Source organism: Rattus norvegicus, chromosome 2 (assembly GCF_021556685.1).
Source record: "Rattus norvegicus strain SHRSP/BbbUtx chromosome 2, alternate assembly SHRSP_T2T, whole genome shotgun sequence".
Classification (NCBI taxonomy): domain Eukaryota; kingdom Metazoa; phylum Chordata; class Mammalia; order Rodentia; family Muridae; genus Rattus; species Rattus norvegicus.
In genome coordinates, this window is record NC_141535.1 from 62,887,501 (window position 1) to 62,906,280 (window position 18,780).

The 18,780-nt window shown below is 46.4% G+C and overlaps 1 long non-coding RNA gene across 2 annotated transcripts in view; it reads right to left on the reverse strand.

Annotated features, from left to right (window-relative positions):
• The window catches only part of LOC134485601 (uncharacterized), a 69,557-nt gene that overhangs the window by 19,852 nt on the left and 30,925 nt on the right, over positions 1-18,780 (reverse strand). Inside the window, exons 5-7 of one of the 2 annotated variants that reach the window (XR_015674206.1) lie at positions 12,598-13,108; positions 12,261-12,348; positions 11,863-11,992 (exon numbers count right to left, since the gene is read on the reverse strand). This is a non-coding gene — a long non-coding RNA (uncharacterized LOC134485601). The remainder of the gene's footprint in view (positions 1-11,862; positions 11,993-12,260; positions 12,349-12,597; positions 13,109-18,780) is intronic. The other variant, XR_015674209.1, reaches the window with a different exon arrangement.

The window sequence follows — 18,780 nt, forward strand, 5'->3', positions numbered from 1 at the left end:
ACTTTTTAGGCTTTTTATTGGTTCTTTGTAAATTTCCCATCATGTACCCCAATCCCAATCATCTTCCCTTCCCCTCGTACCTACCCTCCACCCTTGCAAACTACCTCTACAACAGAGAAAAGACCATCTCATTGTGGAAGCTGTAGGGAGTCATAGTATGTCCCACAGTATATCCTTTTGTCCACACATCTTTGCTTGCAACTGTGCATTGCAATGACTTGTTGGTCTGGTATGAGGCTCTGGCTTCTGCTACTGTATCAATACTAGAACCTCCTTGGGACTCCTCTCAAATATCCTGTTACTGCTCTATGTCATGGAGATTATCTAGTTTTGGATCTGTGGGACCTATAGGATCTGTAGGAACCCTTCATGCACTTCAGCAGTTCATGCATGGGGTAGATGTGGGAATGGGCCAATTCAAAGCCCTGGATCTGTACCTCGGAGGTATCTGAGCTGGTCAGCCTGCCTCTCCTGTCCTTGCACCCTTGGGGTTCTCTAACCAGCAAACTCCTCACCCCCCACTGGGGCCAGTTCTACCCTGCTCCCCAGGAACGGTGCCCCTCTCCCCAGAATTGGAGCCAATGAGGAACAGGGACAGGTCTCCCACTCTCATGACCCTGGGACCAACTCTCTCGCAGGCTGCAGGTGGCAAGGGATGATGGAGGGAAGGAGGGTGTGTCTCCCTCCTCCACACCACGCACAGCAGACAAGAAGCGGGGCTGGCTCTCCCAAGTGCTGCAGCCGGTAAAACAGAAAACAACGTCTAAGGATGAGCTAGCGCCTTCTACCGTGTGGTACCTGAGGGTCAAACTCAGACCATCCATCCATCCATAAGACTTGGTGACAAGTACCACTGTGGAACCGTTGTCCTAGTTAGGGCTTCTGATGCCATGATAAAGCCCCATGACCAAAAGCAACTAGGGGAGAAAGGAGTGTAATTCTCAAGTCCACTCCATCACTGAGGTACACAAGCAAGACCTGAGGCAGCAGCCATGGAGTTCTGCGTACTGGCTTGCTCCTTGTGGCTTGAGCATCCAGCTTTCTCATATAACGCAGGACCACCAGGCCATGGTTGACATCACATGCAGTGAGCTGCGCCGCCCTTCCAAGTCAATCATTAATCAAGAAAATGCTTGCCTATAGGACAATCTTACAGAGCCATTTTCTTTTTTACTTTTTTCTTTTTTTCGGAGCAGGGGACCGAACCCAGGACCTTGCCCTTGATCAACCCTACGCAAAGAACTACAGGCTGTTGCAGGATATTTGATCACACTGTGAACCCCGAGATTGTGTTGTTTACTGGGAAAAAAACGTTTCTAGTTGTGGTGTGGCTTAGCTTTAGCACACACCTTTAATCCCTCCGGCTGGAATACAGACGTGCCCTTAGTACATACCATTAATCCCAAACAATGAAGGTAAACTTAGTTTGTAGAAGGGAGCACCAATGTTTGAAAGTGACTCTAATTGAGACAAAGTGACGAGTGAGAGAAGTGACAATGACAAATAGGACATGCCCAACTCTCAGGAGAAGAGAGAGGCAAGGGGAGCGGCTTAAGAGAGCAGTGCAGAGGAAGGAGGGTTTTACCCAGACAGTTATAGAGAGACGGGTTGCAGAGAAAGAGCAAGCTAGACACAGGTGAAGACAGAACGAGTCAGGGAATGAGTAGGATGCAGACGGTTAGAACAGACTGCTGGAGTTAGCTTTTGCAGCAAAGGAGAGCAATTCAGAGTCTGAGAGACTCTGCAGGTCTCAGAGGCTGAAAATACCCTAAGCCTAGATAAGATTGTACAGGGGCTAGAAGCTTCCAGCACTAGGCCTAGGTTAGCAGATGGAGGCAGTAAACCTCGGAGATGACAATACACGAGGAGATTAAAAGATACTATTGCAGCATGCAACGAACGCTGACAGCAGAAGAAACAGTCGTCTCCAGGGAAGAGCACGCCAACTGGCTATCCCATACCAAGTGGTCAGCCCTGAAAAACATACATATATGTAACGTAATACAGACTGAGCAAGTTATATTTAAGAGTGTGTGTGTGTGTGTATGTGCGTGTGTGTAAAACAGCAATTAATGAAAAAAGAATGAAGAGAATGGGGTGAGGGAGGGCTGGAGGGAGGGGAAGTAGGAAGAAACTAATATAATTATTCCATAATCTCAAAAGATAAAAATAATTTTAAAAAATCCTTCTACCCAAGTATGTCTAGGTGTGTGTCATGGTCACAAAAACCAGCTGGCACAGCGGTCTCAGCAGCCCTCTTTGTGCTGCTTCTTATGAGACATTTCTTTTCCTTCCATAAACCTGACAGTCTCACTGCATTCTCTTCCTCTATCCTCACTCATACTACCTTCCCTATCTTCTGTGCCACAGTTGTTAGTGGCCAACTGGAACCCTCCCTGTGAGTCCGCTCTCTATTCTAACAAATGCCTGAGAAAAATCAGTGTGTAGAGAGAAAAGGGTTATCCTGGTTTACAATTTTGTAAACACCATTCTGTGATCTGTACCAAAGCGCCATAACACGGCAGGAGATGCACCTGGCAGTTAACCTCAGAGTCACAGGCCAGCTACGGTGAGGCAGAAAAGCAAGAGGCAGACCATGGTACCAAAATCTCATTCGAGGGGACACTCCCCAAAGACCTAAACATCTGCCAGTAGACCCCACCTCTCAAAGTTTCTGCCATCTATCAAAGCTGCCAAGCTGGTGACCAAGCCTTTAACATGAGGACTTCTGGGGACATCTAGGTGACAGCACTAACTAATTGCTCAGGGAATTGTTCACGCCTATTTGTGACATAAGGCGTTTGTGAAGGAACCAGGAAACCAGCCTGGGACTAGGAAACAAGTGGGGTAGAATCTTCTAATGATTGCCTGGCTATTAACACTGCACACCATTTAACATGCCTTACAGGATTCCGAGCCACATTGTAGACATCTTAGACTTACTTATTACAACTTCCAGCAGATGGTGTCTTGTTCTAATATATCAGTATGCAAATGGCAGTTTTTTAACAGATGGAATCAAAGTGCTTTGGGCAGATTTAGGTATAATTTTCTACTTTTTTCCCCCAGCATTGCAGATCAAATTCAGGCCTTTGTATGCCAGGCCAGCACTCTATCACTGAGCTCCACTGAGGCTTAAGTACCCCTTTATGTACAATCACATTGTACACGACAGCAGCAGCCAGGCCAACATGCATAAAGCGGCAGAAACTCTACCACAGCTGTTCTAGAAAAACAAAACCCTCCACCTTAAAAGATGTCTCTTCATCTGAGTATGACTTCGCTGGGATTAATATTAGTTGAAACACCCTCAAGGTCACAAAATCACTAGGAAATACACCTCTGGCTGTGGTTATGAGTATATGCCCAGAGAAGAACACCTTGCTTATCTTTCTGTTGCTGTGATAAAATATTCTGACAGAAGTGACTTGGGAAAGAGGAGTTTTCTTTGGCACAAAGTTCAAAGTTATAATGCATCGTTGTGGGGAAGTCACAGCATCGGGAGCTGGAAACAACTGGTCACATGGCAACCAAGAAGCAGAGAACAACGAACACTGGTTCTCAGCTCCTTTTCTCCTTGCCATGCAGTGCAGATCCCAAGCCAGGGGATGGTTTCACCCAGAGTGGACAAGTCTTGCCATCTCAGTTACCCCAATCAAGATAGTTCCCAAAGGCATGCCCAACAGCCCATCTCCCAGGCAATTCTGGGTCTGAGCAAACTATCAGTTGAGACTAACCATGACAGGAGGCAGGATACATAGACAGATGTGAGCAGTATCATCATCCCATGGTTCCCAGAATTAACAAAAAGGAAGTCGTGAGCTGACCCCTGGTGTCATTGGCCTTCCACTTCACATTTCTGCCTTGTGCTAACAACACTCCAAGCAATGGAAGTAGCCGACCACAAAACTGAAACCTCTGAAATCAAGAGCCAAATATTCCTTCTCTAAGTTGTAATCCACAGTATTCTGTCACTGTGGTGACAAACTGATTAGCATGATTGCTAGTGTGAAATATTAAGAGTGGGCCCTGTAGAGAGGTCATTGGTCGCTAGTACTCTGTCTTTATGAAATAGGCTGGCCGGTTCATAAAATTGATGGTTTGCTGGATTTATGGGTTATTTCAAGTGTGGCTTTGATATAAGAAGGGAGCTCTCAGTAGCTTGCTAGCTCCATCTTCTATAAGCTGGTTCACCTTGGGTTTCAGAAGAACATTCCTGCCAGCCACCGCATTTTGAACTTTCCAGCCTTCAGAACAATGAGTCACGCAAACCTCTATTTTTCATTAGTTATTGCCTGTGGCATTCAGTTATAGCAACATAAAACACAATATGGCTACAATCCTATGCCAAATGTTAACCACAAAGGAATCTAGCCAGAGGCTGCTGCCTGGCCCCGGTGTGCAGGAATTCATGGAAGGATGCTTTGAGAGCCAATCCACAAGGGTGACCTGGAGATTTATATCATGTCTCTGCTTTCCTGTGCTCCTGAAATTAAAAATCCTTTGATCTTCAGACAGCTCTGCAGTCCCTGTGGTGAAAATCTGATATAGCAAGCAGGAGACATTCTGGAATCAGCAAAAATGTGTGCATGTGTGAGTGTGCATGTATGCTGTATGTGTGAGTGTGCATGTGCTGTTTGCATGTGTGCTATGTGTGCACATGTGTGAGCATGTGCGTTGCTGTGTGTGAGTGTATGTGTGCTGTGCATGTGTGTGCGTGCGTGTGTGTGTGTGTGCGAGCACACACTGTGTTGTGATATTTTGTTGTATGACAGGTTGTCATGTAGCTCACACTGACCTAAAACTCAGTAGCAGCATGGATGACTTAGAGCCCCTGATCCTCCCACCTCTACCTCCCAAGAACCGTGGGATGATGATACTCCAGGCATGCGCCACTCCCACACCAACGAAAAGTTCCTTTTTATGATTCATTATGCTTTGCAATTTACCAGGGTGCTGTGTTATATTTACAATGCCACTAAGCAGCTCAGAAAGTTCTCCTGTGTTAGTTCAGCTATACTGACATGCGCATGAGGCTTTGCTGGGAAATCGGAGCACACACATTAATAATTAGCACCTTCGACACCTGATACTCCATCCAGACAACAGTAAAGGAAGGCGAGAGGAAAAAAGTATTAACAGCTAAGGAACTTCAGAGGCTAAAGATGTGGTACCTTTAGAAACATAGAAAGTGTCTGAGTCCGAGGGAAAACAACAGCCCTGCAGTCCTGTCCAGTGGTTGAGCTGCCCCTAAACAGCGGTGAGGTCTCCTGACCTGCAGGTTCTATCCACTCGGAGCCCTGCAGGCCACATAACCCCAGGTTCCCATCAGTTCCCTTGCCTCTCAACTCTCAAGGGTGTGGCAAGAGCTGGTCAGGTCCGGATGAATCACTTTGGAATACTGAGTGTGAAACCCCCCAGCTAATGAAAGAGCCACTAACAAGCCTGTGTCTCCTTTGCCCCAGAGGAATTCTCCATCTACATCAGAGTGGTCAGACAACACAGCTGTCCTCAGATCTACTGGGGTCAATACTTCGAACTTCCAAAGTCATTTACTAGATAACTCTGAGAAGAGAATCTGTGGGAAAATGTGGGAGACCGTCAAACAATGGCCTCTGGACATCCCAAAGGATGACCAAGGCAGAAAGTGAGATAGAAGCATTAAGAGTTTGGGGATCGTTTCAGTTGGGTTAGTTTTGTTATTTGGAAAGGGGGCTTGTCTCAACACTGCTCCAAGCCTCAGTGTAGAAATGAGGAGTCACATGGAACCTCCCTGACCCACTGCCTCTCAGGACCACTTAGGGGTGTGGTAGGAGAGTCGACACTGAAGACAGCAGTGTCAGACCCTTTTTCTCTTATTCAGACTTGTAACCTAACCTAACCCTATTGATTCGAAATTTGCACAGGTTCTTGAATTAACCCTTTCCAATCTACTTCCGCTGGTCCGTTATTTCCAGCTGGGCCTGTATTTTTGACAGGCCATGGTCAGAATCAGTGTAAGCCCAATATCATCTGTCTTCTCAATGACTAGATTAATTTAGGGGTAACAAGAGGCAGGAGACAATACAATTGGAGCTAGGGACATACAGAACCACCTGGAAGCTAATTCCTACTGAGAGATTGAAAACCTGTCTTACACCTTGTCATGTGGTGTGACGTCATCTAGGGGTCAATTCAGGAACAGGACTGTTTCAAGTTGAAAACCGGAGGGTGGGCCCTGAGGCACATTGGGAGAATGTCAGTCTTCTTGCATCTTGAGTGTCAGGAATGAGAGAAAGAGAGAGGAGGGAGGGAGGGAGGGAAGGAGGGAGGGAGGGAGGGAGGGAGGGAGGGAGGGAGGGAGGGAGAGACAGAGAGGGAGAGAGAGAGAGAGAGAGAGAGAGAGAGAGAGAGAGAGAGAGAGAGAGAGAGAGAGAGAGAGAGACTAAATCTATGAAAGAGAGAAGCATAAAGAACAATAATTCATGATGGAGACCTACTGCTAAGACTGAGGGATTTTTTTTTTTCAGAGCTGGGGACCGAACCCAGGGGCTTGCGCTTGCTAGGCAAGCACTCTACCACGGAGCTAAATCCCCAACCGACTGAGGGATCTTTCAAGCCACCTGTAAGATATCCCGAATACTCCAGAGCAGGGAGGCAGCCAGCTCCAGAGAGTACAAGATGTAGAGTTGCACAGGACACATGCATAGAACAGTCTCACACCTTGTTCACGCCGTGCTGTTGATATTGTGAAACTGTTTCTGCACCATCTTCATTTTGTGTGAATTATGCAGCTGGTCCTGGTAAAAGCGTCTGTGGAACTCAAAACACGGAAGTTCTGAGCACTTAGTTCATGCTTCACTTTAAGGTAAGTGACGTCTTTCTTTTAAAAAGGATTATCTCTATTTTATGGTCTGAGCATCTGGTTTGCACGTATGGCTGTGCACCATGTGTATGACTTGTGCCCTCTGAGTTTCGAAGATCTATGGACGGCTGCATCTACTACATGGATGCTGAGAACGGAATCTGAGTTCTCTGCAAGGACAGCAAGAGCTTTTCACTGCACAGCCATCTCTCCAGACCCCAACTACTTTCTTAAATGATGTTTTCCCTCACCTCAAATTATTCACACTTAGGACAGAATTAGAGAGATGCCCAGTCAGACCTGAGTGCCTGACCCCACGTGGAGAGAGACTATAAGACTATACACTTACTTCATATCAAGACTGTTGAGGCAACCAGTAGAAGGAAAGGGATCCCAAAAACAGTCTAGAGTCAGAGACAATCCCCGCTCCCAATGTTAGGAGTCCCACAAGAACACCAAGCTAAACTTGTATACAGAGGGCCAGACCCACACAGGTTCCCTGGTTGTTAGTTCAATGTCTGTGAGCCCCTATGGCCCTGGTGAGCTGATTCTATGGGTCATATTCTTGTGCTATCCGTGTGCCTTCTGGCTCCTACGATCCCTCCTCTCCCTCTTCCATGAGATTCCCCAAGCTCTGTCCAGCGTTTGGCAGTGGCTCTCTGAATCTGCTCCCGTCAGTTACTGGTGGGGTCTCTCTGATGAGGATTATGATCTGAGTATAGTAGATATCATTAGGAATCATTTCATTGACTTCTTTTTCCAATCATGTTTAGCTGTAGCCCAGGTCTCTGGGCTATCCATCCTTTGCTTCCTGGCCCTCCAGGCAGTGTCAAGGGTGGGCTCCCTCTCGTGACGTAGGTCTCAGGATGGACCAGTCATTGGTTGTCCACTCCCACAAGTTCTGTGCCACCTTTACCCCAGCACATCTTGCAGGCAGGACAAGTTGTAGGCCAAAGATTTTGTGACTGGGTTAGTGTCCCAATCTCTCCTTGATTCTTACCACAGACACTACTGCTCCCCAGAAAGAGCTTTGCTGGCCCCAGCTGCCTTCTCTGTGGCCTTCGGATGGAGCAATGGGGAAGTTCTGGAGAGTGAGTGCCTCCAGAAGCAAACCACTCTGGGAATGAATACATGGGCAGGGGTAGTCTAGATAATTCTGAAGCATGTTCTCCGTTATTCTAAACACTTCCTCCCAAGAGCTCCAGCTCACGGAGGAGACTTGAACTCACCAAGGGCTTTGCTGAGTTCCTTAGTTTCTTCATCTCCATTCTCCTGGGAGAGTGGTTTGATTTGTGAATATACCCCTTGCATTCAAATCCTCACTTGGGGCTGCTTCCTGGGGAACCTAAGCAGCTACAGTAAGCCATGTCCTAACATCTAGGGCAGGCTCGAGGAGCCTTTCACCACAGTGTCCCAGCCAAGAGTATCTGAGGGTTGGAGAGAAATTATCTTCCCTCCCCCATAGCTGATAGAGCATTCCAAGTTAGACTCACATCTACTTTCTCTCCGTCTGTGCCAGCAAACAAAGACTACAAAAAGATAAGAGTATATCTGCCCTCCTCTCTCAGGGGTCATAAGTCAAGCAGCTCTGCAGCTACAGATCCTTGGTGGTTGGTGCCACTCAGGCCCCTAGTCCCTAGCACTGAGGGTATTCTGAGCTTCGTTTGTTAGAGTAGAGAGTTAAGTTCCACCTGGCAGATGGTAGCCAGGGGTATAAAGATGAGAACCCACCTCCCTCAAAACAGTAAAGACTGTGGATCTAGGGACAAAAAGAAGCAAGTGCTGGAGGAGGAAAAAAAAGAAAGTCTTTACTCGCCTGAAGCCAGATGGACTCTTTCCCAACAGAGTCAATTGGCCCGAACCCTTGAGGGCTCCCTGAGCCTGAACCGGCAACCAAAGAGCAAGCATGGGCTGAACCTAAGCCCTGAGCGTTTATGTGCAGCTTGGTCTTCCTGCAGGTCCCCAACAGCTAGAGCAGGGCTGTCCCTAAATCTGTTGCCTGCCTGCGGATCCCATTCCTCTAACTGGGCTGCCACGCCTGGCCTTAGTGGGAGAGGATGCACCTGGTCTTGCAGTGACTTGATTTGCCAGGGTGGGGAGAAACGGGGTACTCCCTTCTCAAAGGAGAAAAAGGGGGTGGGAGATGTCTGTGTGAGGGAGTGTGACTGGAAGGAGGGAGAAGCTGTGATCAGGATATAAAGGAAATAAATTAATTAATGGGAAAAACAAAGTTGGACTTCTTCCTCCTCTTCCTCCTCTTCCTCTTCTTCTTCGAGACAATCCCACTATGTAACCTTTTCTGGCCTGGAATTTGCTATGTAGACCAGGCAGACCTCAAACTCATGGAGATCTTCCTGCCTCTGCCTTTAGAGTGCTGAGATTAAAGGCATACGCTCCCATGCCAAGTAGGATGTAGACCTTTAATGACGGTTGACCTCATCCACCAGCACGGGTATCAGAGGAAATTGAAAACAAATCCGAAGCCTTTAGTTTTTCCTCCATCTATTTATCCTCACAATTCCCACCTTTCCAAGTCTAGAACGGCTTTTCTTTGTCTTGTACTTCTCTAAAGACTTCTCTGTTGTTGTTGACGACGCTAGACAAGCCAGAGTTCGAAGCTACCACCTCTATTCGCCTTTCACCTAGGTTTCTCTCATGTCATAGAGACCTTATGCATAAACACACTTGCTTGTATTTCTCTGGTTAATCTGTCTTGCATCACAGAGCTCCAACAGTGAACATGTACGAGTTGAGACTTTTAAGTCCTCCCCAGAAGTGGATGTAGCCCTCCAAACATCACTCCACTAGGCGTGACCTCCACTCTCCCAGGTCCTCATCCTCCAAAGTGACTGCTCATTCTCCAGTTACCTCACTCTCGTCCCAGACAGCAGCAAAGGGGAAGCAAAGGAGAGGGGACACTCATGAGACTCCCTTAATGGTTATTGTATGTGTCCGATGAGTCTATAACAATGGCCAGGCTCTGCTCTTACAGCTCTACCAAAGAGGGAAGAGAAGGAGGGTAGGAGGAAGGAAGGGAGGCTTCTGCATGGAAGTCTGGGAAGTGTAATGGTTACTCTGAATATGTACCCAAATTTAAATGCCATTCTACTTCTATAGAAGAAGAGAACAGACATGGAGGAGCAGCTAATGGTCCTTCCCACCCGAGCCTCCAAGAGTTCCCTGTGCTCTAGTGAGACCCAGGAAAAGCAGAATAATTCTTCTTGCCCTGGAGAGGGTCTGATGTGACTGTGAGAACTCCTGGTCCTTGGGAAGCACTGTAAGTGGGGATGTGGCAGGCAGGCAGGTCACTGAGGCTGCACGGATGTCTCTTCGAGGATGCCAACCTGAATGGAGGGCAAACGAGGTCCAGATGCCCTCCATGATCCTCACAAAGGGAACCCGGGTGGGGGGAAACGGTCTGAACTGGCATAGAGCATGTTCCTGCCACCCCAGTGAGATGAGGATGTGACAGCCATTGAGGGCTGTCACCAAATGTTCTACTGCCCTGCTTTGCCCCACCCCCGGAAGTACAAGTGTCTGAGCGATATGTTTTGCCAGTTACATGTAAGCGAAACTGAGATGCATCCTGTGTAGGCTGAACAGGGGAGCCTATGCTGGTCAGTTTTACCTCTTATTTTGGCTGAGCTAGAGTATCCCATTTCTGATCAAACCGTGTAGATGCTTCGGCGAATTCACGTTAGATGCATCTGATATTTAGATCAGGAGGCTTCAAATAAAACGCTACCCTCCAAAATGCAGGTAGGTTCGCCTGATCCATTGACGATCCTAAGGGATAAGTGTCAAGGTCCCCCTAAGACAGAAATCCTGCCTCCAGACTCAAGCCGTAATGTTAGTTCTTCTCCGGTCTCCAGCCTCCTTGCCTTGCCTACGCTGTAGATTCCATATCTGTCAACCCCCACAAATGTGTGGGCGAGAGGAATTTTTGGTTCCACCTTCTTCTCTATTTCTTCTTTTTTCCCAAACACACACAAACACCCCTACTGCCCACTGGTTCTGCTTCTCTGGAGAACCCTACACAGAACCTACAGGCTGTTGATCATGTTTTCTTTTCCTGCCACAAAAACCCTTGGAAACGTGTGGAGGTCGATCTCTTCATCCTGGATCCTTGAGAGACTACAAGTAGAGGCCAAGCAAGTGAGGCAGGAGAGCAGAGTGGAGAGTGGGGTGCATTAGCTTCTGAGAGAAGCCAGTGGGAAGGGAGGAGGACTGGAACCCTGCTACCCTGCCTAGCGTCACACCCATAGGTAACAGAATTTGCACAGAATACGCTCCAGCTATGCAAACAACCTAAAGAGGCCTCCGTCCTTTGTGTACCAGATGCCTACTTGCATCAGATGCCTACTTTTTCCTTCAAGTTCCCTCCCCTGTTTCTCTCGGAGCACTCCCTTGCTTCCTTTGTTTTTGTTTGTTTTATTTTGTTTATGAGACAAGGTCTCACTGTAACCCCAACTGACCTGGAACTCACTATATAGACCAGGTTGGCCTCAAACTGATAGAAATCTACCTTTCTCTCCTTCCAGGGTCCTGTACCACCATGCCTGGCCAAGTGTGTTCGTTCTTACGAACTCCCTCTCCTGCTATTACTTACAAGCTCCTTCCTGGTTCCTTGGCCTAGGACACAAGAATCTGGACATTCCTTCAGTTGCCCAGCAAACCTTATATACAGTGATAACGCCGGCTCCTTTGTGTTAAGTCACTGAGTTGGGGTAGGGTCTCTATTGTCCCACAATGTAGTCTAGCTGGCCAGAGACACAAAAGAGAAATCAGGATCCATTCAGGAACAACGTTCCCTGTCTTCTGTTCTGGAGTCTGAAAATTAAGACTCATTCCTTTTATAGAATTCACTACTTATTTCTGCAGGCCAGTGTCATGCCAGGTGTTTAAAGTCTCCTGAGACCAGAATTAGCTCTTCAACTTTGCCCTCCTTCAAGTATCCCAGGAGTTAATGTTCTAGTCCCCTTCTCTCATCTGCTCCAGCTTAAAAGTTCTAAAATTACCTCTTCCTGCCAGCTGTGCTGGTGCTCTCCCGGAATCCCAGCACTTGGGAGTCAGAAGTAGGTGAGTTCAAAGCTAACCAGGCCTCCTCAGCAGGTTCAGGTCAGCCAGCCAAGGATAAGCAGTGAGCCCCTATCAGAAAACAAAAGAAGGAAAGAAAAGAAACCCAAAAAATGACCTCTTCCTCTCAACTTATGAAAATATTTCTTAGAGTGAGAGAAATCAAAACTTTACCAAAAGAAATAATAAACAAAGTCCTGTAACTCTCAATAAAAGCTTCATCCCCCCCCCCACCAGGGCATTTGCATTTAAAAGAAAATTAAAAAACAAAACAAAATCTGACACAAGGGAAGCTGTAGGTGGGGAACAACCAGAAGGGGAAATTAGGGAAAATGCTTGCCTGCGATCTGAAAGATATTCTGAAGCAAGGGTGGTTTCCACAGGTGCTTGCAGATACAACCAGCATCCCTGGGTTTCTGGAAGCTTCTCTGTGGCACAGAGCAGAGACCACTCAGAGTCCCTCACAGAGGCGCCAGTTACCCTTCTAAAGGCTCCTCAGGCTGTTCACACTCTCTCTTCCAGCATCTCACCTCCTCCTAAGTCCCTCAGGTCGGGATTCTGGTCACTTAGCTTTACACAGGGTAGCTTCCCTGAGATGTGTTGTTTGAAGCCCTATGCAAAAGTATCTATCACCCTGAGAATCACATCTCCGCTCTCATGCACCCCAGGAGGTTTACCTCTTATTCCACAGGTCATGTTTATCCATAAGACATGTGAGGACTCCGTTCAAAATGCAAGCGGAGCAAGATTGGAAGTCCAGATGTTCACACTGGGATGCAGTCCAGAAAGCTCTATTTTTACATGCTCTTCTCCAGGTGGCTCAGTGCAGGCTAGAGGGAGACTATATTTGCAGAAATCGTGCCCCAGAGAGATGTAGGGTGGGGGTTATTAGCTCAGCCTCCTTTCCCTCTTGGCTTCCTCAGCTCTTTTTCCCAGTCAGCTCTGACTTCATTTGTTACTGATGTAGCCAGGCCATCTGGTCTCAACCTTAAAACAAAACAAACAAAAGCAACAAATGCAAGACGAGCCTTGCTTCTAGGAATTTCGGTGCCATTTGTGATTCTCTTTCTGTGTGCAAAGGATCTGACTTTCTCTGTGAGGACATCTTTGATGGCAAAGTGGAGAATGACTTGTGAATCCCTCTCACACTCGGTTTTTGCAGGCTTTGCATTGGACCAGTGATGGGGCCTGAAAGTAAATGCAAAAGAAAGCATCGGAAACCTGCTCAAAAGAGTCAAACGAAAACATCAATAACCAAGAATAAGCACATCTGCTTAATATCCTGTCTTTATAACAGTGGCCATGGCAGCATCCAAAATCAGACAGGACACATCCCACTCGGCCAATCGAAGGGTTAATTCCTATAGCCCATAGAAAGAGACTGCACAACCACATCTTCCAGCCTCACACACCTGGAAAACATTCTCTCAACCTGACTCCAGCACAGCCGTCTTTGACCAAAATCCATGCACCCCCTGGTGGTCCGGAGGTAAACTACAGTTTACAATAGGAGAATGGGAAGGTTTTTCTAGTTTTGTATTTCATGTCTCTTCTAGTCAACATCCACACGGAACTTTTCCTTGGAACAGCTTTGCAGAAACAGCCTCCTCAGACCGTATTGAGACAATTTTAAAGGTAAGATGCCACAGTTCTTACAGGCAATGGATGGTCACCTCCAGGGACAAGCCTCGGTGACAGATTACCCAATCCCAAGTGGTCAACCCTAAATGTGCATACACACAGGCAACACTCAATGAATCCACCAGGTGGCATTTCCATTTATGCACGTGTGTGTGTGTGTGTGTGTGTGTGTGTGTGTGTGTGTGTGTATGTACACGCGCGCACATGTGCACATGCACATGTGAATACTTAAAGAAGAGGTCACGGATTTGAAAGGGTGTGGAGTGGAGGAGAGTAGGAGGAATTGGGGTAGAAATAATGTTAGTACAAAAATAGCAACATATCTGCTTCCTCTAAAACAAATGACCTGCTCTCTGGTTACTAATAACCTGGTAGATATGGAGATTAAAAAATGTAAAAGGAGAAATTATCCAAGTGCTGTGGGGTGGGGGGAACCTCTAAGCTACTCATAGCTGTCTCAAGATATTTACTACTTTTATATTTTATTTATTACTTTATGTGTATGTGCATATACACACGTTAGTGCACTGGGTAGTGGTCAGAGGAAAACCAGTTAGGTTTGGTTCTTTCCCTCCACCAAGAGAGATGTAGGGGACTGGATTCCTGAGCACTCTAACTGCCTCCTACATATCCGTTACCTTTACTCAGAGAGTGTGAGAGCTCCTTTCCTTCTGTTGTAGTCCCCTTTCCTCTGAAGTGTATCCGTTTGTTTGCATTCTATTAATCCAGTGGTTCTCAATGTAGGTTTCCACCCCTTTAGGGTGAACAACACTTTCACTGGGGTTGCCTAATACCATTGGAAAACGCAGATATTCACATTATGATTCATAGCAGTAGTAAAATTACAGTTATGAAGTAGTAACAAAATTCATTTTACAGTTGTGGGTCACCACAACATGAGGAACTGTATTAAAGGCCGCAGCCTCAGGAAGGTCGAGAGCCTCTGGCTTGACTGAACACTTAATTTTTCCTTTTTCCATTTTCCATTTGCCTCCTTCCCTCAACTACTTAAATCTCCAATTTGTCTGACCTGCTATCTCTTCTAACCCCAGTAAATTGTTGTCTAGTACCTTTCTGCGTCCATTTGTTGGACGGTTGGTTTTCTGAGACAAGGTCTCTCTATATGCTCCTAAGTATCTTGGAGCTCTCTATGCAGCCCAGGCTGGTCTCAGATTTATAGACATCCCCCTGCCTCTGCCTCCTGAGTGCTAGCATTAAAAGTACCACACCTGGCTTGCATGCATTTTTAAACTCTTTTACCAAAAAGACAGAGACCCTATGCCCCCTTCATATAGAGGGGGATCGGGGAAGAGGAAACATTAAAGGTAAACCACACGAATGAGAAAAAAGCGCAATACAACAAGGCCGAGATCTATCAATTATTTTCCCGATACTGTTTTGGAGACAAGTTTATATAACATATTATCCTTGCATCAGACACGTTATGTAGTCAGAGATAACCTTGAACTTCTGATAGAGTCTCTTGCCTTCATCTCCTGAATCCTATAATTCTAAGCATGCACTGTCATTCACAATTTTACTCAACCTTGTGCTTGTCCTCAACCAACCGAATTGTACCCAAGCCTAGGCAAGGATTTTCTGTTTTTAAATTCTCATTCTTACATCTATTTACACCACAATAATTTATTTACTTAATGTACACACACACACACACACACACACACACACACACACACACACACACACACACACAAAATGCGGCTCACTCCAGGAATTCAGAGAATAATTTCCAAAAGTCAGTTCTCTCCTTCCACCATTTGATCCTGGGAAACTGAACTCAGGTAGTCAGAGGCGGCGGCAGGCAGGTGGCCCCACTGAGCCACCTTGCTGGCCCCTGTCAAGCATTCTCTATAGGTAGCCTACACTACAGCTTGACCCCGGTTCAAATGTGTTCCTTCTATGGTCGTGCCTCAGTTTCGTGTAGTGGGGGTGTGATGTCCGTTTGCCGACGCTGAGAGATGGTAGAGAGGGTGGAGCTCCCGTTAAGGAGTGGAGCCTATCGGAAAGAAACTGAGTCATTTGGGGCATCGACTTCGGCAAGGCTTAATCTGTTCTCTTGGTATCTTAGGTAGCTCTCTCATAATGAATTGTTTATGAGCAGAACAGAACTGGCCCCTGATCCCCACCGCCACACCACCTTTGTGGCCCTGGCTCCCTGTGATTTCTTCTCCATACATTAATGCAGCTGTGATGACATCTACTAGGAGGATCTCACCAGAACCAAATAAATGTCAGCAGTACTCGCTTAAAGCTCCAGAGTTATGGGTAAATAAGTCCTTTTTTTTCTTTATAAAGTATCTAGTCTCTAGTACTTTGATACAGCAACAGAAAATAGACAAATTCAACACCTACCCACAGAAGGTTCATTTATTGATAATGTTGTTTATTTGAAAATATTTTCAGAAAACTCAGAACTCCCTCATTTTATGTCTTGATCTCTCGGACGAAATAGAGGATTTTGTTATAAAAACAAATGTTAGCTGGAATGTGGCTTGGTGGTAAAGTGTTTGCATAGCATGTGTAAAGTCCTGGATTTTATCTCCAGTGTTGAAAAGAAAAAAAAAAGTCTAGTTCTGAAGGGGAAAAGTGTGTGGTAGTAAAAAGTATTGGGTGAGCAGTACAGATAAGACAAGAAAGACTCGATTAATTTGCAGGCTAAACTCAAAGCTTCCTGGAAGAGATAGCATTCCAGGGAGACCCAACTGTTCCAGGAAGACAGAAGAAAGTCATTCAAGACCTGAAAATCAAACACAGGTCACAGAAAACGTGAGCCACTGAAGCAAGCCCAGGACTGGAGGGTGAGTAGATGGTGGAGGCCCAGCATTAGCTCAGTTGTCTGAGCGCGTCTCCAGCAGGAGCAACAGTGAGGACCGAGGGAAGGCAGGTTTCCAGGAAGCAGGAGCAATGTCTAATGAATGCTGGCAGTGAACAGGCTTTTCCTGGGTGTCTCTGCTGCGCCTCAGCCTTGCAAAGACCTGAGCACAGGATGGAAAAATGTCCTTGAGGCAGGCATGGTGTGCACGCCTGTAATCCCAGAACTTTGGAGCAGGAGGCAGGATCAAGGACTTTCTCTGCTACATAGCAGGTTTGAGGTTTGCTTGGGCTATGTCAGACAGCATCTCAGAAGGAAGGAAGGAAAGAAGGAAGGAAGGAAGGAAGGAAGGAAGGGAGGAGGGAGGGAAAAGAAAAGGAGAGAAAGAAGGAAGGAAGGAAAGAAGGAGAAAAGAAAAGAGAAACAAACCCAAAAAAAAACATAAGAGTCTATATTATAGGACAGAGCATTAAGTAGCCAGTAACACTGGAGAAAGTGAGATTTAGAAGTTTAAAGAGATAGTCCAGTGACTTAAAGTGTTTGCTCTGTAATCATGAGGACCATAGTACCGATGCCAGCACACAGATATGGTTCCACAAACACCTGTAATCTCTGGACTGAGGCAGATGAGGGGAGGAGTGGTAGCTAGAGTTTGCTGGCTACAGACCTAGCCAAAAAGCAAGAGCTCTTGCTTCAGCGAGAGGCCCCACCTCAAAGAAATAAGGCAGAGAGATAAAAAGAGGACCCGTATCATTCTGGCCTCCATGAATACACAGGTGCATCTACCCACACACGTGCATGTATATACAACATGCACAGGCACACACATGCGAGCGCATGCGCACACACACACACACACACACAGAGAGAGAGAGAGAGAGAGAGAGAGAGAGAGAGAGAGAGAGCGATATCTAAGATTGAATCCCCAGCACCCATACTTTCTTTTAAAGCCAGGTATGGCTGTGCTGTCTACAACTTCACCCCTAGGAGTTAGAGTCTGGACAGCTGGCTGGGTGGCCAGTTCAGTAAGGGACTCTGTCTTGGGAAACAAGGCAGAGGATGACAGAGAGAAAAACCTGACCTCCTGTGGCCTCTGTGGGCACACACCATGGGTCGCATGCACCACACATACCAAGTAAATGAATGATAAACTATGAAAAAGAAGAAAGCTGGAGCCAGGGACGAGAGTGACACGTTCATCCCAGCCCTCAAGAGTCAGGGTTTCCATGAGTTCCAGGCCAGCCTAGGCTACAATATGCTGTCAAAAATAACAAAAGTTTAATACTGGTTGGGTGGATCAGAAATGAACCAAAAATAAAATACAGTGACTTCAAGAAACAAGAGTGTCTCAAATGCTAACCCCTCAAAGAGGAGACCATTTTCTTCTATGTCTATTAATGTATGGCTCTCTCTCACCTCTTAATGAAGTTATGATTTCCAGGTAGTGGGCATGGAATGACGAGCTTGCTCACCTGCTTTTTCCTTTTTGAATTGGATTTCACTATGTAGCTATGCTGACCTTGAATCTAAGCGTGGTGCCAGCTTGAACCACTACACTGGCTGAGTGAGCCACTCCCTAACCGGACTGGAGACAAGAGCTTTTTCTGTCTATCTTCCTCTCTTGTTTGCCACAGTCTTGGTCTCTGGTAACCACAAATTTTCTATATTACTACACATTGTGTGCTTAGAAACATTGTGAGGCAGCATTGGACGAGGCAGAAATGAGTTGGGACATCAGGACGGTGATGGAGACAAGGTTGCATGGTAACATCGTGGAGAGTTCTGTTCTGAGACTTCAATTCAAGGAAGCCAGAGTCTCGCAGGAGAGAATTTCAGGGCAAGTCATCAGAAAGGAACCCACTTAGGAAAACAACACTGTGCACCCAGTGTGGGTGTGGGCTTCCCCAGAAAGTCAGTCATGCCTTAGGGTCCTCCGATAGCCACATCTTGAAGGGGTACTAAGGGACACACATGAGATCACGGAAGGTCCCTGAGGTGCACTGTATATGATTACAGCTGACAAGGTAAAAATCATAGACCACGAAGACTTTACAATGGACTCAAAATATTTTCCCCCATAATCAAAGTTTTTAGTCTCGTTGTGGAGTTTTCAGAAGATTGCAGGTTTATGTCTGAGAAAAGAGCAAAATTACACTCAAAGATCATATACACATAGGCCTTCACCATGCCCATTGCTGTGTCTGAAATATCTCTAAAGCGGATGTTGTCTCCGTGTAAGCTATCACAGCAAGTTTTGTTCATTGTGATGGAATTCCTGACTCTCAGCTGGAGAAAAACTTGAACGAGATTTTGCAGCAAAGGGCTCCTTCCTCCATTCCCCTTAATTTTCTGTCTGTCTGTCTGTCTTTTCTCAGTCATAAGAGGG